Genomic DNA, 25,988 nt, shown 5'->3' with positions numbered 1-25,988 from the left:
AATAGAAAGAAATTAATTGGCCAACTAATATATATATATGTATATATAAAATTAGCCAGGCATGGTGGTGCATGCCTGTAGTCCCAGCTACTCAGGAGGCTGAGGCAGAAGGATTGCTTGAGCCCAGGAGTTTGAGGTTGCTGTGAGCTAGGCTAACGCCACAGCACTCACTCTAGCCTGGGCAACAAAGCGAGACTCTGTCTCAAAAAAAACCAAAAAACCAGCTGGGACGAAACAGTGACATCTTGTTTCTACCAAAAAAAATTAGCTGGGCATGGTAACATAAACCTGTTATTCAAGCCACTCAGGAGGCTGAACTAGGAGGATTGCCTGAGCCCAGTAGTTTGATGTTGCAGTGAGCTGTGATCATTTCATTGCACTCTAACCTGGGCAAAAGAGTGATATCTTATCTCATAAATAAATAAACAAACAAATAAAGGTGCATTCATAAAGTGCTAGTATGTGATTAACAGTTAAAGTTGCTTATTTCAACTAGGCACAGTGGCTTACATCTGTAATCCATTTTGGGAGGCCAATGTGGGAGGATACCGTGAGGCCAGGAGTTTGAGACTAACCTGGGCAATATAGTAGGACTCTGTCTCTACAAAAAGTATAATAGGCCGGGCGCGGTGGCTCACGCCTGTATTCCTAGCACTCTGGGAGGCCGAGGCGGGCGGATTGCTCGAGGTCAGGAGTTCGAAACCAGCCTGAGCAAGAGCGAGACCCCGTCTCTACTATAAATAGAAAGAAATTAACTGGCCAACTCATATATATAGAAAAAATTAGCTGGGCATGGTGGCACATGCCTGTAGCCCCAGCTACTTGGGAGGCTGAGGCAGAAGGATTGCTTGAGCCCAGGAGTTTGAGGTTGCTGTGAGCTAGGCTGACGCCACAGCACTCACCCTAGCCTAGGCAACAAAGCGAGACTCTGTCTCAAAAAAAAAAAAAAAAAGAGTATAATAAAAAAATTAGCCAGGCATGGTGGCACATACTGTAGTCCTAGTTACTCAGGAGGCTGAGCCTAGAGGATTTCTTTAACCCCAAAATTATAGGTGGCAGAAAGCTAGCTCAGGCAACAGAATGAGACCCTGTCTCAAAAAACTGCTTTTTTCTTAGGTCTAAAATTCTGAATACCATAAAGTAATTAAAGCTAGAGATACGAAGAGAAACAATTTTATTAATATGTACAGAGTGTATAAAGAAAATAAGATATGTTTTTTGGTGAAAAAATTATTTTTTTCACCATAGACATAAGGAGACATAAGGATGTGCTTTTTCCTAAAATAAAAAAGTAATTTTGCCAGTGCAGAGTTTATTTAAGGGTGGTATTATAAGAATAAAATAAGGGAAAAATGAGAGAAACTGAATGGACTTAAGAGATTGGAAAGAGAATGGAAAAAATTGTAAGAGGTTATAAAAGATTTATAGAAATATTATCTTGTATGGTCAGAGCTGAAGGAGATTGGGCAGATCTCTTTATAAGGTTTTATTAAAATTAGCTTTACTAATAATACAATAATATGAGGAAAACCAATAAAATTTGGCTTTCTCTTTTAAAAAAGATTTTTATTAAGTATTAATAACAGACAATAAAAGACTTTGGTTCACCTTTTGAGTAAACTGAAAAAAAATAAAATGACTAAATGTATTCATCAATTGTATCTTTAACCATGATCATTGTAAGTCTCATTTCATTTTTTCATGGAGATTTCCATCTCATCTTCACAGAGGTAGAGAAACCCCTTTCACTGGTAAAAGCACTATCTATTTGTAATATGTGGCCAATTTTTCAGGATTTCCACGTGCATATCACACTCAGTCTTCTGGATTAGTGGAATATACAAATAATGTAATAACCAGCCTGAGCAAGAGTGAGACCCTAACTCTACTAAAAATAGAAAGAAATTAGCTGAACAACTAAAAATATATAGAAAAAATTAGCCAGGCATAGTGGCCCATGCCGGGAGTCCCAGCTGCTCGGGAGGCTGAGGCAGAAGAATCACTTGAGCCCAGGAGTTTGAGGTTGCTGTGAGCTAGGCTGATGCCACAGCACTCTAGCCCAGGAAACAGAGTGAGACTCTGTCTCAAAAAAAAAAAAAAAAAAAATCAATTGGCAAAGTTTACAGAAACTTTTAACCTTCCCTAGCCTAAGGTTCTTCTGTTGATATTATTTAACTTATTTTTAACCCTGTTTGGTTAAAAAATCTTTCTCCTTTTAAAATAACAGCAGGAAGGTCCATGCACATAGATGAAGTAGCCTACAACCAGCTCTCTTTAAAGGTGATTTTATTCATTGTTGCCAAGGCCTTATAAAGCTTCTCAGTGAAAATTTTAAACTAATTAAAGATTCTTTGAATGGCATATGTCCCGGGCACATAAATTTCAAAGACCATGGCCTCCAACATGGCAACTTTGTTTACTGGAAACACCATCAAATAAAAGCTTCTCACCAACACTGTTAAAAGGAATCATATCAGGCATTATTGAACAATCCCTGTGATGCTAAAATAAATAGCAATTTCTCTTAGGATATTCTGTCATCACTCTACCCATAGATAATTCTGAAGAAACCCAACATTCCATTAGTTCCATCAAACTTTTTCCTAAGCATAACCACCAATCCATTTTAGATGAGAATTCTATTGGGGAAAAAAGGCTAATTATCACCCTGGCCGTCGAGAAGATAGCTCCATGCATTTATCAAGAGGATACTTTTGCCTTGGTGGGATTCACTTCTCATCAATACATGATTAGAAATCTTTCTATACCCTTACCAAAAATTGCTACTGAAACTACTGCCTTTATCACAGCTCAACACTAAGCTATTGATTCACTGGCTGAGGATGTAGCAGGCAATCACACTGCTTTAGATTAGATATTAACTGAGGAAAGAGATATACGTGCGGTGGCAAACACCTTTTGTTGTTTATACATAAACACATCCAATGGAGTAGAAACTCATCTAGAAAAAAATAGAAAAGAAGTCACTTGGCTACAGCAAGCCTTTAAGGAAATTAGATTTAATTTTTGTCATGCTATTTTTTGTTGGCTCTCTAATGGAATAGGTATTTTGCTATTGCTCTGGCATACCAATTCTTTTGGATCCCTATTTGCATTACATGTGCACTATTTAAATTACTAATGCTATGTATTTTTTTTTTTACTTCTTCCAAGAAAATTAAAATCATAGTATTCCAAAGACTATACAAATTAAAACAAGTGACAGCAGCTTTGTAAGTCAATGACTTGAATGAAGTCTCATTTTTGCCACTGTGTGATGCCATCCAGATTTGCTTTTAGGTGCTCTTGAAATTCCTCATTGAAATGTCTCTTTTTCCCCCATCCTGATGTCAGAGAGGCCTATATGGAAATCAGACTTCCTGGCAACAAGGAACATCTTGACAGACATTTATCAGTGCTTTTAAAAAGAAAGATTGTGATCAAAAAGAAGAAATTATAAAGAAAATAAACTTTTATTTTAGGAATGCAGGCCTCCTTTTAATTATTAGGCCCAAAGAGGCACAGGAAAGAGGCAGAGCCATGTCCCACTACCCTCTGACCTCTGAGCTAAGCAATCACCTTCAAAATCTGTTTGCAATGTGGACTCTACACTGACTAACACCACAAGTAGCTATGCAGTAACTAAAAATGCCACATGCTGAGCACCACAACTCATACCCTATAGTTGAACACTGTATAGCCAATTAGTTATCAATTTTATTTCTGTAAACTGGTGAACATTTCTGACAAACAACTTCATACTGGCCCACTTCTTGACCCCTCTTTTTGTCTTTAAAAATCTGCTTATAACAAAGACCAAACAGAACTCACATCCAAGGTTAATTTGGTCTGAGTCTTCTAGGCAACTGTTCTTGCTTTTAGCTCAGGTAAACTCTTTAAAATTATGTTTTGTTCCTCAGCTTCTTTTATTAAGTCAATGAATTTATACAGTGTTAGTGCTTGGGGACAAAAGAAAGAATGACATTGCGAGCATCATCAAAAAATAAATTTGAAACAATTCAAGTCCTATTAGCAGTGAAATGGGTGACCAAATGGTGTGACCTAGGGCTGCAGAGAGCACCATGTGTACCATAGACTGAGGCACAGAAACAACACAAAAACCTTTTCTGCATAATATTAATGAAATATTAAGCATAAAATTAAGTCACTGAAAACTCAAAAGAGGCAAAAACTTTGCTGGACAATAAATAGATGTTTAAGCTTCACAGGATAATAAGAATCAGCATGTAGTCCCTCAGGGTACAGAAGGTAGATAACACCAGGTGGGGGAGACACCAGAATTGCCAAAGGCTGTTTATTCACCTGAAGGCGAGTCCCTGGGGGATTATCTTATTATTTAAACTCAGCATAAAACAATTTATTGCAAGAATTTACTTTGCTTTTTCAGTTCATATCACTCAATCTAATCAGAGTTTCAAGTAAGAAAATAAAAATCTTATACTGAATTCATGAAATAAAATTGTTAACTGCTTCAGCAAACTGAAATTATATGGCAACAAGGTTTTATAGAAGAAACAGCAGCTCAGGTGAGCAGCCTGGTTCACTCACAGTTCAGAAGGAGCCCACACTCGGTTGTTTAAAATTTTTCCAACAATATTGGCCATGCGCGGTGGCTCACACCTGTAATCCTAGCACTCTGGGAGGCCGAGGCAGGTGGATCGCTCAAGGTCAGGAGTTCGAAACCAGCCTGAGCAAGAGCAAGACCCGTCTCTACTATAAATAGAAAGAAATTAATTGGCCAACTAATATATATAGAAAAAATCAGCCAGGCATGGTGGCGCATGCGTGTAGTCCCAGCTACTCAGGAGGCTGAGGCAGTAGGATCGCTTGAGCTCAGGAGTTTAAGGTTGCTGTGAGCTAGTCTCTAGTCTGACGCCACGGCACTCACTCTAGCCTGGGCAACAAAGCGAGACTCTGTCTCAAAAAAAAATTTTTTTTTCCAATATTGGGGACCACTCTCACTGTGGAGATGTAGCCCAGGGTGGCTTACACCTGGGTAGTGAGTGACAGAAACCTGAACAGCTGGGAAATTTAATTCTGAGAGCTTCATACATTCTGTCCCTTCCTCACAGCATGGAAACACTCCCTCCTCCAGGTCACAAGTCTCACCAGCAACCAAACACTCAGCCAGAGTCATTTCAAGGTCTGACCTATAACGTCTTTCTTCTCACACCACTTCTGATATCATATGTGCTGTGTCTGCTAAACACAAACCAATTCTCCAACACCAACTGGGTGTCCAGCAATTAAATTCTGACACCACCCAGAGTCAGTACATACCACAAATTCAGGGCTCACTCCCACATCACTGCACCCACTGCAGATTCCAGCAGCAAGCCCTGGAGTGCATATATACTTCTGAGACAGTACCTATGAATCAGGGGCTTCCATAATACCTCCTCAAGTCCAGTAATTAGACAGAATTACTCACAGAACTCAGCCAAACATTTTACTTATTGTTACTAGTTCATTGCAAAGGAAACAACATCCAAGTGAAAGAGATGTGTAGGACAAGGAAATGTGGCAGAGGAAGATGGGATGGATGCCCTGGTAAATAGCTGTGAGTAAAGAAATCCCACATCTTTATGTTCTGCAAGAGCAGCCAACTGCAGTCAGAGACCCTTCCCACTATGACTTATATGATGCTTTTATCACCTATCATAAAGCCAAAAAGAGACTCTGAAAATTTGCATTTTCACCTTATCAACCATTTGCTGAACAGTCTCATTTTCAGTGATCAGAACAAAATACTTCAGCCAATTTTCCTTACGTTTCTCTTCTTCTCCCAGGCTGCTGAACTTAGAGCCACCTTTAGCCTGAGACAACATACAAGCCCTCTTTATGCCTCTCCTAAGAACAGGCTGACTTCAGGGTGAAACATTCTCTTACCTAGAGTCTGATTTTGCCACCCTACATCCTGCCCTTTTCTTTCACTTTTCTTCTAATCTTGTTTATTTGTTTTTCCCTATCAAAAAGCCCTTGTCTGCCAAACCTTTGAGATGTTTGCAGATGTTACTGTCAGAGCTTTTACTCTATTGCAATACGTCCTCTGGGAAGAGATGACCCAAGAATGACATTCACTAGACCCCCCCCCCCCCAGGAGACATGGCTGCTGTGGGTATCTTGGGCCATCCCCAGACAGTTGTGAAACCAGGACCAGGAAAGGACAAGTGAATGGCTGAGGACACATCACCCTGTAAAGTTTCAAAAGGGTAACCTCAACATAAAGATATTCTCGTAAGTTGTGTGTGCCTAGGGAAAATAAAAGGAGGAGAATCACAAAGATTTTTTACAGGGGAGCATCATGTGATTATTCTCTGCTTTCCTATCATGTGAGATGTTCAGAAACAGAAAATATCTTAAAAAGAGACTATCACAGTTCTGTGAAAAAAAGATCAACAATTAAAATACGTGCCTATTTGAAAAATAAATAAAGGATGAACAGGTGATAATGTTGTGAGTTGGAGAGTGGTTGTAAGCATTTAAAAGTGTGGGAAAAGAACTCAAAGTATAGGACTTCCAACAGGCCCTAGAGTAGTTATGCTGGGAAACTGGATTTGAGTTTTGAATTTGAGACCCTCTTTGCCATATATTTGGAAAATGCAGGGAAACCAGTCCCCTTGGACAGTGTTAAAATAAGTAAATAGGGAGCAAATGGACTGACGTGGCTGTAGTGCCCTGGGTTTCTACCTAAGGAAAACTAATTGAACTCAAGTGTATTTCTTGTAAATTACAACTTAGAGGGAAATAAAACTTATGCAATCTACCAATAAAGCCCTGAAAATAGCCATCTGGATAATCCAAATAAGGCAACTACATAACCGTCCCCACTCCGTTATTGAATTTAGTTTGCTTCCTCATGCTCCTACAAAAGCCTTATCTTCAAGACCTTCTTGTTGACCCCAAAGGATCAACCTGAAAATAGCCATCTGGATAATCCAAATAAGGCTGGGGCCTTCCCTAGTCGCCAATCGGTTTGCTCAAACACTGTTTAGAGTTTTAGTGGTGCGTCACTTTAATTTTTAACAGGAGAATCAAGGGACTGGGGCCCGCGAAGCCTAGGCACGAACCCTGCGTACGGAAGGGGGATCCTCCCGATGACTGTCCCTTCCTCTCCGCACAATCTGGGGGAGGCGCTGGGCTGCGGGCGCAGAGATACCCAGAGAGGCCTCTGAGCCGGGTGGAAGTAGAAGAGCGGGGACAGGACAGGACGCCCAGGATCCAAGCTGCCTGCCAAGCCCAATGCGGTCCGGGAGGGGACTGAGGGCCAAGGTGTGCCGCCGGCGAATTTTGGCCTCAACACTCAGGAGCTGAGGCGGGAAGTCCCGGTCCCACCACAGCTGCTTCCGGTCGGCTACAACCAGCGCCCCCCTCGTCTCGGGACGCCCGGCCACGAACACTCACCATTTTCCAGCTTCCGGGGTCTCCCAGTGTCCTCCCTACCGCTCTCTCAGTACCTACAGGTGTCAGGGCACCAGGGGCTGCATCAAAGACACCACGACCCTCCTGGAAACTGGACAGCGGAGAGAGGACCCGGCTCGGTGCCTGCTGCAGAAGGCAAAGGCCCCGCCACATTCCTTACGCCGCGTGTTTGCTTTCCAGATGCGCATCTGATTGGACAGTTCTCAACACAGTGTCCCTGATTGGATGGGGCTCCAGGCCCCACCCCTCTGGCCATGAGTGACAGGAGATGCGAACCAACCAGGAGCTGAATGAGACCACAGCAGCAGGTTCCTGGTTATAGCTCTTTTGAGACTTGGCTTTGCCCCTGCTCTGGGACCTGGACCTGCTTGGAGGACATTTGTATTTAACCTTGAATGTAACCTTATATCCATTTATGAATTTTATATATATATATGTATATATATACTTATACACACACAGAGTAAATATATGTTATTCACAAATGGAAAAACATAATGACAATTATTTTAAAGTTTGAGGTTTTGTAACTTTCCTGGCTACTGGTGTTTTGAGGAGGCAGCCTGAGCTTTGAAAATGAGGAAGGACTCCTCTAAGGCAGTAATGTCCAGTAGAAATAAAATATGAGCCACTTGTGTCATTTAAAATTTTCTAGTAACCACATAAAAGAAAAAGAAACAAGCAAAATTGATTGTAATAGTTTATTTAACCCAATATATCCAAAATATTATTGTTTTTATATTTGATTGATATACAATTATTAATGAGGGTTTTTTTTACTGTCTTGACAACTCTCTATGTTTTAGGCATGTAGTACATCTCAGTTGAGACCGGCCACATTCCAGGTGCTTGGTAGCCCCCTGTGGCCAGCAGCCGCCTCACTGAAGTGCAGCTGTGAGGGCTGTGACACCCCTGACCTCAGAGAGGTGGTGGTAGTCCTGAACCATGCTTTTTGTCAGAGGTAAGAAAACACCCTCTTACTACCATCATCGCTTCTCAGGTGCAAGGGTGGAAAAGATGTTTCCTTAATAGAGAGCAAGGGGATGCAAGCAGGAAGTGTCAACAGGTAGACTTGCACCTGCTGCTTGGTGGGGACCCACCACCTTCCAGGAATAATGTACTGAACAAAGAATGATGGAGCCCCAGGAGGAAGGAACCTCAACATTGTGGTTATATAACTCTGCAAATACACTATAAAGCATGGAATATACACTTACAACATGTGATTTCTGCAACTGGGAATGTTGAGTGTGGAGTCTAGGCTTCTGAGAGGTGCCTGAAATCTGATGAGTGCATCTGGGACCTCTGGGGATTAGTGGCCCCAACATACTGACCCAGTGCCCAAGCCTTGAGCCTCCAACAAGGGCCCTGATGGGCACAGCACCAGCTCCTCCTCTTCCGGTGGCCTGCACAAAGCAGCAGAGAGCTCAGGGCTGGGCTGGGGAGCCAGAGCCATGAAGCTCATAAGCAGTGGCGAGTAAGAGCATTGCCAGCATCTGCCCTGTGCCTGAGCAGGACTTCAGTGCCAAGGTGTGGGGTCTGGCACATCACACAGTGGGCAACCTGTTGGTCCTATTGTCATGGAGTGCATGCTCTCAAGCCGGGACCCTTCCACATTAACTTATAGAAGACATTTTGGTGAATAAATTGTGAGATATCCTCTCATATGTCCTGACCCCAGAGAGGCTGGACATTTATTTTCCAATTCTGAGTGTACCATTGCTCAAAACCTTGGGTAATGTCTTGATATGCAGCCCAACTGTCTGTACACAGTGTAATAGGTGTAGGCTCATTTAGCAAGGCCATCCAGGTGCCCCATTGGCTGCTCCTCCCTGTGCGTTCATCTAACCAGATGGTTTCAGTGGATGGCTGGCACACTACAGCTCTCCACCTTGGCAGTTGTCATCTTCAGGAGCCATCTGTATGCCAAGCCCCTGCAGAGACAAATCCCTGCCTGGTCTTACTTGACTGGGTGCTAGCTGTTCCTCTGGGTAGGTAGTAAGGTCTGAGCTATAATCAATGGGCCCAAGCACTTGCTGTACCTCAGAGCTCAATGTAAAGTACTATGTACATGCCACTGTTGCAAATAAGCAGTCTATTTTGTCAACATAGGCAACGGGGTTCACTGGCTTGGAGCACCATGTAAGTGGTTGCTAGTTGTTTTTTTATGAGGCTATACCATTTTTATGCTCCTCCTTGCAGTTATGACCAAAACTCAATGGGGCAATGGACTTTGCCTGCCTCTGCCACAGATCCCAAGACAATCCTTCCTGGGTAACATGAACACCCAATTCTCCAGGACAGGAGGGATCATAAATGTCCAGAGCCTGTACCTGTTTTACTGCTTGGTTTGAATTTTCAAACACTCACTGGGGAGTTTCTTCTCAGTATCATTGTGTTACTTTCCTAATCTGTCTATAGTGGTTATAGGAGTTTTGCCAAGTGAGGAATCAATGCTTGCCCCTAGCCTAGAAGGCTGACAATTTCCTGTAATGGCTTCACAGTGCTCAGCTGAGGCAAAGCCTCTATTTTATCAATAATTGTCTGAGGAACGACTTTAGTCTTACCCAACCAGAAAATACTCAAAAAGTTGACAAGATAAGCCAGGCCCCTGGACTTTTCTGGGGTTGGTGGCCCATCCTTTAGATTCCAAATAGGAGATAAGGTCCAGTTCATACTCCCCTAAGATGGGGGGAGAGAGAGGTGTTAACATAATGGCATCAATGTCATGAAGCAGCATACCTTGTTGGGTAGCTCCCATGCAGCCAAGCCTTTGGCAACCGTGTTATGGAAATAGGTTTGACTATGTGGTTGTGCCTAGGGGAGAACAGTGAAGGGCCATTGCCTGCCTTCCAACATGAAAGTAAATTGATCTTGGCTTTCAGGGGCTATGTTGATACTAAAGAAGGCATCTGCCAGGTCCAATGCACAATGATAGGTGTCAAGGTTGCTACTGAGGCATTCTAGCATTTCGGTTATGTTCAGGACTACGGGAAAAAGTATAGTTATGACTTTGTTTGACTCTCTATAATCTACTCTCATGCACCAGGTGGCATTGGGCTATGCACTGGCCATACAGAATTGTAAGGGCTGTGGGCTGACTGAATTACACTGATCCTTTCCCATTCAGCTATGGTGGCAATACTCATCATTTCCTCCAGGGAGTCAGTATTGTTTGGTAGCAACAACCCCACGGGGAGGGGGTAGTTGCAAGGGATTGTTCTTTGCACAATTCCTTAGAATTGGCTACACAGCTCAGTCTTCATTGTCCTAACCCTTAGACAGAATTCTCCAATTATAGCCTGTGAGATCTTTCCTAAACGTTTATCCACTCCCAAAATGCATTCAGGGATGGGAGCTATACAAAATTTGTATTCCCTTGGGGACATTCAATCAATGCCCAAGGTCAAGGAAACACACCTAACCATCATTTTCCCGCCATATCCATCGATAGCAGTGGTATGTCCCTTTACCCTGGTGGGGTTTCCATAGATTAAGGTACACTTCATTCCTGCATCTACCAAGACTAATACTTTGCTTGTTTTTCAGGCCAGTAAATGCTAACAATGACATATGGCCTCTGGTCCTCCTCTAGGGCACAGACTAGACTACCCTCTCGTCCCGGGCAGACCAGAATCAAGGCTCAGCAGGAGAGATGTTTATCACCTCAGTGTGGGGGCAAAGACTCAGCCTTATTCATGAATGATTAGAAATTGGGAGTTTTTTGTTTTGATGTGGTGACTGCCCATTCCATTGTTCTCATGGCCAGTTTTGACTTTGGTGCTCGAGGCAGAAATGACCAATCAATTTTTCTTTTGGCAGCTGTTTTCAAGGCCCATTATTATGAGATTTGGCTGTTCATGGATCTTTTAGGATTGATTGCAGCTTGTATCCGGTCCGCTTACATTTGTCTATGGATGATTTTATTGGGCCTTGGGATCTTTTACTTCCACCATATTCTTGGCTTTGCTATGGACACTCTTCTTTTGTCTCAATAGTTCAGTCTTGCCTAAGTCTGCCATTGGTTGGGTTGTGATCTGCACTGACTGTCCCACCACAAAACTTAAAACCAAAGCCAGCATGCCATGGTAATTTGAGGGAACAGTCTGAAGAATGGCATCCCACGTGGTAGCTGTGAACAGATCCACGTTGACCCCCTGTAACTCTTGAATGTAAATAGCACCCTTCATTCCCCGTTCTCAGAAGTACGCTTGTAGCTCCTCCATTGACCCCTAGTTCCCATCAGGCAATGGCATAGTGCCAGCATCTTTCTAAATATCTCTACATGCCATGATCAGCCAGAGAGCCCTGGTATATATAAGAGTCTAGTATCAAGGTCTCATTGGGTAGGTGCACTATATGATTTTGGGAAACCACTTGTTGAATTCTTACTGGTGCCAATTTACCCATTTCATTTCCATTAAACAGCACACCATCCAGCATCCATATTGAACAGCTGAACCAAGCACCTGGCATACTCCGTCAGTTTCTGCTTAAACCTCTGAGTCAGTTCTGTCGGCTTGCAGGGGGTGTACGGCTGTGCTGATGTGTGCTTCTCCATTGTGGGGAGAGGGTTCAGACCTCCTGGCATTTGGCCCTGGCTAGCCTTTACTTTGGTCTGTATTATTGGGTGCACTTTCAGTTGGCTCAAACCACAGCCTTCAGCCTCTTCCAAACATAATTCTATGGTAGAGTTCAAACTGCCTGTGCTGTTGTTCAGGGGGTCCCATCCCTTGGGGTCCCATTCTGCCTGTGTGATTACAGCCCTGATACAAACGCTGATAGTCTTTTGCCCTATAGGTGAGTGTAAAAGCTCACCATAAGTTGCAACTGCTCCCTGGTTTGCTCTAGTCTAGTGGAAAGTAACTATTGTCTGCTTTGGCCAGCTGAATATAAATGCTCCAACTTGCAGTCCTCCCTTGCTCTTTGCAGAGTGGCTTTGGCAGCCAACTTGGCCTGTGTTGCAGCGTGTACAGGCTGCAGTAGCAGCCATGCTATAGCTGCCACAACTTGCTTCAATTTTATTCTTTTCCCAAGGGCAGAGTGGGTTGCCACAGCTGCCATACTGATAGCAAGCCTGCAGGCTTTTTAGGGCAGTTCTGCACTCACATGGTGATACCCGCTTATCTACTAATGTGGCCACCTCATAACACATGGATCCAACTTCCCAGCCTGAGATTCCCACCAGGCTGACACCTATTATTCATTATGTCATTTTGGCCAGAGGTCAACTCAACAGGGGCTTTATAGCATCTTCCTGACTATGCCAAATGTTATGTGAATTAAGGATCTTGAAAGCGTTCACATAAAATGAGCTGAGAACAAAAAAATGACACTAGAGGACCAGAGAAAAGAGACATAAGTTTATTCAGAGAACTTACTGCAAGATCCAATGATGGCAGGCTAGGAAATTCGTCGTGCTGCTTCCAGAAATAGCAAGTGATTATATAGGCAAGCACAAACAAGGAAACAACAACTTGGACATAAGATGTGTCACCAGGTATGGTAGGGCAGTCTTTCATAAAGGTCAGCGTGTTTTCACTCATACTGCATGAGGGGGTGGCCAGTCCCTGTGCTTTCTTTAACTCTTAAACCTCCGTGAGTGGAATTTGTGCCAGTGTCTCCAATTACCCCACAGAGATAAACTTACTTAGATTCCACATATGAGTGAGATCATAAGGTATTTATATTTCTGTATGTGGCTCATTTCAATTAACATAATGTCCTCTAGCTTCATCCATGTGATAGAAAATGACAGAATTTTCTTTTCTATGGTGAAATAATATTCCATTCTGTTTATATTCCATATTTTCTTTATCCACTAATTCAATAATGAACACATAGGTTGATTCCATATCTTGGTTATTGTAAATAGGGCTGCAGAAGCATGAGAGTGCAGATGTCTTTTCAACATACTGATTTTATTTTTTGGATAAGTAATTAATAGTGTGACTGCTGTGTTTTATGGTGGTTTTATTTTTAATTTTTTGAGAACTTTTCATGCTGTTTCCCATAAAGTCTGTAGTGATTTATAGTCTACACCAACAGCATGCTAGTGTTCCCTTTTCTCTTGGTCTTTTCCAAAGAGACAAAGATTTTTAATAGTAGTCATTCTAACAAGGTTGAGTTGATATTAGTGATTTAGATTTTTCTTTCTCTGATGATCATTGATGTGGAGAAATTTTTCTTATAAATATTGGCCATTTGTATCTCTTCCATCATTTGAGAAATGTCTATTTGGGTCTTTTGCTCATCTTTAAATATTTATTGGATTTGTGTTTTAGAACACAAATCAAACACAGCCCCTCTCAGCCAGGGCTGCAGATTTGAGGAGACAGAGCTGGCTCCTAACCTCCCTTTTCTTACAATTCTGTGACCCTACACAAGTCCTTGTGTGTTTCAGGGCCTCCCCAGTCTCCCAACATGCACAGTGGGGATCATGCTAGCATCTTCTTCCTAGAAACCAATCAGGTGTGTATGAGATAATACTTACAAAACTCATGATGTGGTGTGACATGTAGATAAGGCACAGACTGAGAGATGAAAGAATGACAACGAAGGGCCAGAGGTCGCATGGGATACAACTCAGACAGGCCTGGGGCCCCGCTGTGTGATCTTGGGAAAGTCACTTTCTTTCTGCGCCTCATTTCCCATTCTGCAGCAGTAAGAGGTCAACATAAAATGAAATCCACATATTCTTATGCTCTGACATCAAACCTTCCAGTGCCTTCTCACTGTATGCAGAATCAGAACCATGAGCCTCATCGCAGCCGGTGTGGTGTGCAGCCTCCACAAAGGCTCACAGCACTGAGTGGCCAGTGACTCACTTCTGCCCAGCAGAACACCGCACAAATGATTGGCTGTCGTGTCTTAGTTCAGGCTGCCATAGCAAAGGCCATAGACTGGGTAGCTTCTAAAGAACAGAATTTAATTCCACAGAGTTCTGGAGACTGAAAGTTTGAGGTCTCGGAGCCATGGTAGTTGGGCCCTGGTGAGGACTCTCCCCTTAGTGGCAGACTGCAGACTTCAGGTTTTATTCTCACCTGGAAAACAGGGGGGTAGAGAGCTCTGTGGGGTTCCCTGCATAAAACCAGGAATCCCAGTCATGAGGGCTCCACACCCAGGACCTAAATGTATCCCAGCAGACCCATCTCCTAATGCCATCACATGAGTTTTGAGGAGATAAAAATGCTAACTTCACTGTGACTTCCAGAAATGACTACTAAAAAGCTGCCATTTTCCTCCTAATTTTTCTCTCATGCATTCCCTCCATAAAACCTTCCCACGCCCACATCATATTCTTCAAACTAGGGAGGCAAGCTCCGCTGCTGTGCGCTGCCCTATGTCGAGGCTGACTGGCAGAAACTGAGTAGTGAAGCTGAGAGAAGCAAAAGAAACCCAGGCTCTCAGTCGACACAGATTTCAACACACACATGCGAGCTTGGACGCCGGTCCTCCCGCAGTCCCGCTTCAGGTGAGACCACAGCCCCAGTCACTTGACAGACTTTGAGGAAGAAGCATCAGCCAAGCTGTGCCCAGAGTCTGGCCACACAAATTGCAACGCATTAAGTGTTTGTTGTGTGAAGGTGTACGTTTGGGGCAGTGCTCTCAGGGAAGAGCAGGTCATCCCTCATCTGCCGGGCCCAGGAGCCTCCCTCCCTTTTCTCCTCTCCACCCAAGCTCTCTCCAGCTACATTGGCCCTTTCAAACCTCCCCTGTGACCGTCTGCACCAGGGGTGTCTCCTCCCTGACACGCTGTTCCCAGACTTGTGCAGGCTGGCCCCTGTCATTCTCATCAACATGTCACCTCAGTGAGGCATTTTGCACCCATCTCACAGGCTCTCCCAGCCCCCCCTGCCAACATCATGCTTTGATCCCACTATAGCACTTGCTCTTTTCTTTCACATGCGCTTGCTGCAGTGCTTTGTCCACCTGTCCTCGACTGTGGGCTCCTTTTGAGAGTACAAGTTGGTCATTTTCAGCTCAACACGCTGGGCCCACCACAGCCCCCTGCAAAGGGTGAGAGCTCTGGGCAGTGTCGCAGAGTGAAGGAATGGAGGAATCTCAAAGCCCCATTTCTGTTTGTGACCACCTCCTTAGGTGGGGTGTATTGATAATAACAGGAGATTCAAGTTGGGTCTGAGAAAAGGAATGCTCTGAATGACCTTGGCACGACTCTCCCTGGCTCCAGCTGCTCCAGCCAAGCTCAGTGGGAACCAGAGAATCAGAAGGCTGCTGCCCTCTTGTGGCTAGCACTATAAATGCAGCCCCAGGAAGGAGCAATACAGAACACTGCCACTTGCATTTGGAGGTCCTCGGAAAAGCAGCTCTCTAAGGTTCCAAGGGCTCAAGAAGCAATATCTTCTTGCTCCAAGGGCAAAAGAGGGACATCAGGAGCTTGTCTTGTCCCCTCTTTCCTTCTATCTCCTGAAGTGTGCAGTTCATTCATGAGGCATTTCCCCTCAGCCAGGGCAGTGATTCTCACCAACTTCCAATTGGGGGCTCAGGGACCCAGCAGGAGCTCATACACTCCCTAGCCTGACACTCGGTGCCCAGTGACCTGCAACACTCTGTCCCACCCCAGGTCCTTGTCCACAAGCCCCATCCTCTCTCTGCTGTGAACAAGCCCCAGCGAGTGCAAGGCATTTTTTCAGAATCTTGGAGCACAGTTGGTCACCAAAAGAGATCCGAGGGCAGCAGACACTTATGAGCATGTGGAATCCTTGGGGCCATCCACTCTAAACAGCCCAATTTATACAGCAGGAAACAGGATTTCTCTCCTATATCCTGTCTACACCAGGCTCACCCTAGCTCCAGCTGCCCAGAGAGGTGATGGCAGCGCCCTGGTCCTGTTCACCTAAGGTTGTGTTGGGTGTGGCCCCCTGTCCAGGTAGAACACTGAGGACCTGCATGATCATCCTGCCAACGATATGAGCCCATAGGCACGTAGCTAGGAGAGTGGATGCCTCTGTCTTACGGCACGGCTGCCTCCAATTTTTCTTCTTTTCTTCTTGTCACATCACTGGTGTCTACTCCTTTTGTGACCCCACATCCATGGTCCCCACCTAAGAAGTCACTGTTCATGAGTGGTAGTCTGTGCTAATGTGGGGATGTGGAAGGGAAAGCAGCACCAGGTGGAGAGGGAGTGAGCAGGGATCCCCCATTCTTAGAGGCTTTCATTTACAAAGAAAACCTAATGGGAAAAGGTGGGCCAAGGCCTAGGAAGTAAAGTGCTTCCAAATACTCTGGACTCTGCCCACCTCCATGCTCTTCACTGGTCCCTTTCTATTTATGTGCTTCAGTTTTCCAATTGTTCAATGAGGAGCTGAATAAGTATGTGTTCAATGAGAACATAGTGTTAGCTCCGTGAATAACAGATAGGGTGTCAGCACAGGCTGGCCGAGGCACATGGGTGCACAGGGCTCCCGACATGGCCCATGCTGGGGACATGGAGCATGGGAAAGCCAGGTCTCCCGGCAGAGGTCAAGTGGGCATACACAGGACACCAATAGCCCTGCTCTTGGGGCCAGTCCCATGCGATTCTTCCCCGTCAGCCTCTGTCTGCTCTTTGTGCACTGTGTCTTCTGGGGCCCATGGGCACCACCAGTGTATTCAGGTGGGGCCACAGGGTGCTACAGTGTGTTGTCAAATTTTGAATTTGACAAGTTTTTTGATGTTATGACTGAGCCTGAGCATAATCTCATGTTTTTAAATCTATTGAGAGTTCTTTTTCTGTGAACTGTGGGTTATAGATTTTATCAAATTTTCCACTTTGTAGCGTTAATCTTCTTACCAATTTCTAGAAGTTTTCTATGTAGTGAAGATGTGAGCCCTTTTGTGATATGAGTTGCAGATATTTATCCACACTTTATTCCTTTTTAAATTATGGTCTTTAGTTTTTTTGTTTTTGTTTTTTTGATTGGTTTCCTTTATGTTTTGTTTGTTTGGTTGGTTTCATTTTGTTTTCGATTTACTATGAAGATGTTCCATCTCTTCAAATTTATCTGCAGGTTCATACAACCACAGTAACGTACCTCAGCAGATACCTCTCAAAACTGATTAGCCAATTTCAAAATTTACATAGAAATAAGGGACAAGAATAATCAAGACAATCATGAAGAATAAAAGTTGGAGGATTTACACCTCATATATGAAGACTTAGATTACAGCTACAGTAATTAAGGTCATATGCTTTAGTTATGCAAGGATAGGCATAAAGAGAAATAGAAAGAATAGAAGGTCCATCTCAGACCCCCACTTTCAGGTGTTCTGCACATGACAATAGTGGCACAGTGGGGCAGTGAGGAGAAGAAATATGCCCTGCAGTCAACTGATTATCTACACGGGAAAAATGAATCTTAATGCCTATCTCACACTATAAATAAAAATCACTTCCGGGTGAATTTTAAATCTAAACATGAAAGCTAAAACGTATATTTACCATAGATAACAGGAGTATATTTTATTACTTTGTGACAGAAAGATTTTATAGATAATACATACAGTACATTAACAATAAATACAAAATTGATAAATCAAACATTGTTATAATTAAGAACTTCTCTTCATCAAAGGATACCCTCAAGAAAGTAGAAAAGCAAGAATAGAATGGGAAAACATTTGCCATATGTGTATGTGACAAAAGCCTAACATCTAGGACATGTAACTAACTTGCATAAATAAGAAAAAAGACAACACACTGGAAAAAGTAGGCAAGAAATTTCACTAGCCATCTCACTAAAAATAACTAAGTGGCCAACAAGTGTACGAAACAATGTTCACATTCTTCCTCATCAGAAAAATTCAAATAAAAACCACAATGTTATACCATTATACAATGGCTATAATTTTAATAAAAAGATACTATCCAGCATTGGTGAGGATGTAGGGCAAATAGACCTCATATGCTGCTGTCTGTATAAACTGTTACTAATGTTTTCAAAAACCCTTTGGTAGTATCTTCTCAAAATAGATATACACACATACTCCATAATCCAAAAATTTTACCTTTAGGTATATATCCAATAGAAATGCCTGCCTCTATTCACCATTATAAACAATGTCCAAGTCAGGAGCAGTGGCTCACACCTGTAATCCTAGCACTCTGGGAGGCTGAGGCGGGAGGACCACTAAAGGTCAGGAGTTCGAAACCAGCCTGAGCAAGAGTGAAACCCCGTCTCTACTAAAAATAGAAAGAAATTAATTGGCCAACTAAAAATATATAGAAAAAATCAGCTGGGCATGGTGGCACATGCCTGTAGTCCCAGCTACTCAGGAGGCTGAGGCAAAAGGATTGCTTGAGCCCAGGAGTTTGAGGTTGCTGTGAGCTAGGCTGACTCCATGGCACTCTAGTCTGGGCAATAGAGTGAGACTCTGTCTCAAAAAAACAAAAAACAATGTCTTTTGTACAATGTATTTTTCCAAACTGGAAACAGTTCAAATGTGCTTCAATAATAGAAAAGGTAAATAAAATGTGATATATATACATATATATGTCCCCCATACACAGAAGAATAAAATGTGATTTTGTGAGTATATACATATATAATGAATAAAATACAGGAATAAAAATGAAGCATGCATACATTAAGAAAAACACATGAAACTTTCAAACATAATAAGTACCTTGACATGAAGAATATATTCTGTATCATTTCATTTCAATAAGCTGTTAAAACAAACTCAGAAGTTAGAATATTTGTTAGCTTTGGAGAAGAGAGTTCAGTGATTTTGAATGAGAACAAAAGGGAGCTCCTGGTGGGTTGATGATGCTATATTTCTGTTTTGTTTTTTTCATTTCTTTTCTTCATTTTTTTTTTACCCCAATGTTCTATTTCTTGTGATTGATAGTACTGGGTGTCATCACTTTGAATAATTCATTAATCCATATGCATATTATTTCCATACATTTAGATATAGATGCTACACTTCAGCACAAAAATCCAATCAGTGGGATCTAGAATTTTTATTTTTCTAGTTAGTCACAAGAATACGAGGCATAGGAATGGGCTCAAGCTTCTAGAATTATACGGTCTAGGTTCATACCCTGGATCTAATCACTTCCTAGCTCAGACATCTTGGCCAAGGTCCTAATTCTCTGTCAATTTTTCTATCTACAAATGTGTTGATTATGGTTCCCTTCTTGTAGTTATTGAGGAAATTAACTGCTCGCAATAAATACTAGCCTTGGTGGTGATCCATTTTGTTGTTGTTCTATGGACTATGGAGGAGACAGCTTGTGGTAGAGGAAGGAGAAGGATGAGGTTCAAGTTAAACATATTTTCAAGGTAAAAAGTGAGGATTAAAGACTAGAGAGGATGCTGAGGTGCAAGAAAGAGCATCAGAGGCCTTCCATTCTGTCTCTCACCTCGTGCCCGTCTCTAGGTATGAAAGGTGGACTAATCAGCAGATCTTTATTGATTAGTCTTGCTAGCTATGACATTGTGAAATTGGGAGGATAATGGAAATGGCACCCTGAATCCAAACACAATTGGCCATATTTCATCCAATCACACACACAAAGGCCTGGAACTATGAGAGTTGAGGGAAGTAAATTCTCAGTGGTAAAATTTGGGGTTAATTTGATTTCTCCATTTATTTTTTGTCTCTTTTTTAACTTTGTATAGTAAGTGTGTCAATTAATCAGAGATAAATACTGTATATAATATATCCATTTCTTTATATTTATATCCACAGGAAAAAAAAGAAAGAAAGGAAAAAAGAAGACAGAGAAAAGAAGAAAAAAGAAGAAAAGAGAAAAGAAACCCCCAAAACTCAAAAAACAGAGTTCTGGGGAAAACAGTTTCTGATGCAGCTGATCATCTTAAGATGAGACAGAGATATCAGAAATTGCAAGATATTCTTGGGTATTTCCTAGTTGTTATTGTGTTCTTCATCCCTTTGCTCAATTTCATATACTTTTTCTTTTTCCAGCTAAAACTAACCAAATATCCTTGATAACATTTTATCTTTTTAATAAACCCCTAGCCCAAATGGAATAAAAAAGTTGTATAGCCAGGTGTGGTGGCTCATTACTGTAATTTCAACATTTTGTGAGGCCAATGCAGGTGCAGGAGGATTGCCTGAGGTCAGGAATTCCAGACCAGGCAAGATAGCAAGGCACTACCTCTCTCACACCAAAAAAAAAAGAAGCCAAGTGTGGAGGTGCATGCCTGTACTTTTAGAAACTCAGGATTCTGAGCCAGGAGAATTGCTTGAGCCCAGGAGTTTGAGGTTACAGGGAGCTATGATCTGATCACCTCACTGAAACTTGGGTGCCAGAGCAACACTTTGTTTATAATAAAAAAAAAAAAAGTGTACTAATTTTTTCTAATTATGGTTTCTTAATTTCCAAAACTAGCCTGGATGGACCGACCATTTGATTTAGGTGGTTGCATAAGGAGCATTTATTAGCATATGAACAGAGATTCTCCATTCTAAAAATCTAAGTCCATATGCACTGCAGTGATTTGGCAGTGCAATTCCATTTCTGTGATTAGTCCTTATAGAATTAGTTGTATAAAGGTACAAAGATACAAGGAAGTTCATATTTAGAAATTGGGACTAATGAATAAAAGAAAATCAACTGGGGATAGTTATGGTAACAAGCATCTATATTAATGAATTATTCATGGCCATTTAAAGTTGAATATTGTAGGGCAGAGGAAGGGCAGAGGAATTTGTAGGGCAGAGGAAGGGCAGAGGAATTTTTCCAATTGTCGGGAATTTACTTGGGTGGGGCAATGAGCTAACCGCAAACTTTTGCTTCTGGTCATTGCTTGCTTGCTACACCGCTGTATGGGGAATTATGGGATGAGGTCACTGAAGCACGGGCGACTGGCCCATCAGGCAATAGAGGGCAACCAACCCGCCAATTATTTCAAAAGGCAATAGTGGGCAACCAATCATTGTAAAGGTCAACGCATGATCCACGCGTGATCAGCTTGTGCGCAGCTTGTGCACCATGGGGATAAAAGGCATGCCGTTGTTCCGGCCGGGGTCCTTGCCTGCGAGGGTGGCCACTGCATTGGTGCTCTGGGGCTTGGACCCTGGCTAGCCAGAAAAGAAACCTCCTCTTGTGTGATTGCATCCTCAATGTCTCTGCTTTTCTGTCCGGTGGGGCTGTGGATGGTCGGTCCCTAACAAATATATCTGAAGCTGGGTGGCCTGGCGGGGTGCTCCAGTGGAGCACAGTGGCTGGAACCGGGAAGGCAGGCTTTCCTCCCTCTACTGCCAAAAGTAAACTTCCCAGGCGCTCTGGGCGCTCTGGCATCTTCGGACAGCTGCTGGGCCGCCAGAGTCAGTGAGCAGCAGTCCTGCGTCAGGGCCTTGCTCCCTCCTCTGGCGCGAGGCTTGGCGCCACGGACAGGACCACGCTGGAGCGGGACACCTGCAGTCCACCCACCTGGCAGGGCAGCGCCACCATGACCACGAGGGCAGCTACCCTGAGCCTGTGTTTTACTGCAAGGAAGCTGTACAAGCAAGCCTTAATTTATGCTGAAATGACAGCCTAGAACATATTCAAGAAAAACTAAATGAGTATCTGGAAAGAGTTCAAGCTTTACATTCTGCAGTTCAAAGAGTGCTGATCCTTTGAAATCAAAACATCAGTTGGACTTAGAGCTGCCCATTTCCTTGTCACACAAGCTTTTGATGAAGCTGAAAAAGAGAATGTTGAAGATGCTATACAATTATATACAGAAGCTGTGGATCTGTCTGAAAACCTCTTATGAAACTGCTGATAAAACCCTGCAAAACAAACTGAAACAGTTGGCTCGACAGGCACTAGATAGAGCAGATGCATTGAGGGAGCCTTTGACGAAGCCATTTTGTAAAATCAAGTAAATGAATATTAAACCAAGCCACTTCCAACAACAGCACATTTTCCACTAAGACCTAATCCCCTCCTTGAAAGACCTTAGCCATTCACGAGTCCACAGTCATGTGATGCACAAGGACAGAGATACACAGCAAAAGAAATAGAAGTGCTCAGGACAACAGAAATAAATGGTATAGAATATGTTCCTTTTATGCATGTTGATCTGAGAGAACATTTTGCCTATCTAATGCCTTTCTGTAATAGATGGGGCAAGCTACCATTATCACCTACACAAAAAAACCACATTTTCCAAACAGGTACAACCAGAAGACCTTACCAACAATCCTACAATGATATATACTGTGTCTAGTGTTAGCATAAAGCAGACAATAGTATCAGATTGTTCATTTGTGGCATCACTGGCTATTAGTGCAGCTTATGAAAGACGATTTAATAAGAAGTTGATTATCGGCCGGGCGCTGTGGCTCACGCCTGTAATCCTAGCTCTTGGGAGGCCGAGGCGGGCGGATTGCTCAAGGTCAGGAGTTCAAAACCAGCCTGAGCAAGAGCGAGACCCCGTCTCTACTATAAATGGAAAGAAATTAATTGGCCAACTGATATATATATAAAAAAAATTAGCCGGGCATGGTGGCGCATGCCTGTAGTCCCAGCTACTCGGGAGGCTGAGGCAGAAGGATCACTCAAGCCCAGGAGTTTGAGGTTGCTGTGAGCTAGGCTGACGCCACGGCACTCACTCTAGCCTGGACAACAAAGTGAGACTCTGTCGCAAAAAAAAAAAAAAAAAGAAGTTGATTACCAGCATAAATTACCCTCAGAATAAGGATGGTGAACCAGAGTACGGTCCATGTGGAAAATATATGGTACAACTTCACTTCAATGGTGTCCCAAGAAAGGTAATAATTGATGACCAGTTACTTATTGATCATAAGTGAGAATCGCTTTGTTCTTATTCCAACAACAAATGTGAATTATGGGTTTCTCTCATAGAAAAAGCATACATGAAAGTCGTGGGAGGATATAATTTCCCAGGATCCAACTCAAATATTGATCTTCATGCACTGACTGGATGGAAACGAGAAGGGATTGCTATGCACTCAGATAGCCAGACTTTCAGTAAGGATAATTCTTTCAGAATGCTTTATCAAAGATCTCACAAAGGGGATGTCCTCATCACTGCATCTACTGGCATGATGACTGAAGCTGAAGGCAAGAAGTGGGGTTTGGGTCCCACACATGCATGTGCTGTTTTGGATATTAGAAAGTTCAAGGTGCTGCGATTTATCCAGTTGAAAAATCCTTGGAGTCATTTACGTTGGAAAGGAAGATACAGTGAAAATGATGTAAAAAACTGGACTCCAGAGTTGCAAAAGTATTTAAACTTTGGTCCCTGAACAGCTCAGAAAATAGATGATGGACTATTTTGGATTTCCTGGCATGATCTCTGCCAGTATTATGATGTGATTTATTTGAGTTGGAATCCAGGTTTTTTAAAGAATCAACATGTATTCACAGTACTTGGGATGCTAAGCAAGGATCTGTGAAAAACTATAGCCTGGCCAACACCCCCCCAGTACAAACTGGAGGTTCAGTGTCCACAAAGTGTTGCTGCAGTTGGGGGTTTTACTTAGTAGACACATAACAGACAAGGATGATTTTACAAATAATTGAGAACTTATCACAATTATTGTATGTAAGACTGATGAAAAAAAGTTTATTACCCAGCTGACCCGCCTCCATACATTGATGAAATTTGAATTAACAACCCTCATTATTTGACTAAGATAAAGCTGACCACAGCTGGAACCCATACCTTTACATTAGTGTTTTCTTAGTATGAAAAACAGAACACAATTCATTATACAGTCCGGGTACATTCAGCATGCAGCTTTACTTTTTCAAAGATTCCTTCACCATACACCTTATCAAAACAGATTAAGGGGAGGTGGAGTGGTCAGAGTGCTGGAGGATGTGGAAATTTCTAAGAGACTCACAGAAATAATCCCATCTACCAATTCCATATAAAAAAAACTGGACCTCCAGCTGAACTCAAACATCTTCTATAGGAAAAAAGAAAAAAGAAATATGAAAAATATAAAATTAAAATAAAAACAATTTAAGAAAAAAATCCCAGATCATTATTGATTGAGCTGTGAGGGCCAAGGCAATATAGTGTTGGATTTGAGGTAGTAGCAGTTTCTGTGGTGGGGGATCCTGGTTCCCATGGCTTTCCAAGGAAATCTAGTGGTGACTATAGGTGGGGGTTTTGCTACTGGAATTACAAAATATACCTGCTGGGATCTTCAGTATCATTCCCAGTACTTTTTTGCCTAAACAAGAAGGACCTTTTTTCTTGGACTTTAATAGTATTATCCTCATTAAGATAACACAACTTCAGTAATGGAGAAATCTCAAAAATTACTGGATTTTATATTTACCAAACATCAACTTTTCAAATGAGGACACAGATCCTCAGGACAGTAAACACAACAATCAGAATGGAATTAAATCTCTAAACACATGTTGCAGTAGAATCTGGTGCTTGTCAGGGCATTTGGTGAGAATTGTATGTAGTCAGAATTACCTAAATCACCTTGACGTACTGTTTCCATGATTTTGTGTATATATAGAGTTGGCTTGCATTTAGGGCCCATTTTGTATAACAAGTGCATATGATTAAAGATTAGACTCAGTCATCACTGTGACATGCCTTTCATAAAAGGATAAAGGAACTAAGACCAGATGGGCAAAATGAGGGGCAAAGATTCATTGAGTGGAATTCTAGGCTAGTCTGATATCCTGAAATATTTACATTACGTTTCCCTTTTTTGCAGAGCATGTTATAAGTTAAACCAGCCTATGTTGACTCCACTATAACATCTTGGGCAACTGATTACCAAATGAATTGTTACCATAACTAATTTTAATTTTGCATTATTTATGATTTTAAATGTTTATTATTGCCCAGATGTTATAAAGAATGAAGCTAATTCTAATTAGCATGAAGATGCTCATGGATATTTCATTTCACACATTCAGCATTAGAGTGTATGGAATAAAATGCTTAGAGCATCCTTAGCAACTGACATATTTTTCCCCCACTCAACCTATGGATCTTCCCCCCAGGCACCAGATCTAAGTATGTTTGGGTTTAGCCTGGTGGACCCCTCATGTACCATCTTTCATGCCGTAAGAAATAACTTTACACTTGGCTGCAGGAAGAACCACCTGACCCCCAGACTTCTATGTCTTCCATTACAATTTTCCCTGCTGTCTCCAGCCCTGTCTGATGTATCACCAACTGCCAACACTCTGACTTTGTTGCTCTATTGGGTCAGTGTTCTTGGGTCTTCATTTGTTTGCCCTCTTAGAAGATTTTCAAGTCCTTCAGCACACATATATATCAATATATTTATATTTTATATATGTAAATTTTCCTCCATCTCTTTGAAATATATACACATCATTTTACCACCTAAATAAGTTTTTTGTCATTTTTTAAAACCCAGAGTTGTCTTTTTCAAGGACCCTCTTTTGATTATCCTTATGAGTATTATATTTAATTTTTTATTTCAGCATATTATGAGGGTACAAATGTTAAGGTTACGTATATTGCCCATGCCCCCATCTCCCCTCCCACCTGCCTGACACGCGATAAATGTTATTCCCATATGTCTACTTAAGTGTTGATCCGTTAATACCAATTTCC

General features: G+C 42.3%; 1 pseudogene; it reads left to right on the top strand.

Moving 5' to 3' along the window:
• The window catches only part of LOC105864162 (calpain-7-like), a 35,114-nt pseudogene extending 10,434 nt beyond the window's left edge, over window positions 1-24,680 (top strand).
• The last annotated feature ends 1,308 nt before the right edge of the window (window positions 24,681-25,988 follow it).

The sequence above is a fragment of the Microcebus murinus genome, chromosome 13 (assembly GCF_040939455.1).
Source record: "Microcebus murinus isolate Inina chromosome 13, M.murinus_Inina_mat1.0, whole genome shotgun sequence".
Taxonomy (NCBI): Eukaryota; Metazoa; Chordata; class Mammalia; order Primates; family Cheirogaleidae; genus Microcebus; species Microcebus murinus.
The sequence above is the reverse complement of the archived record's forward strand: the minus strand, read 5'-3'. Positions and strand labels throughout refer to the sequence as shown.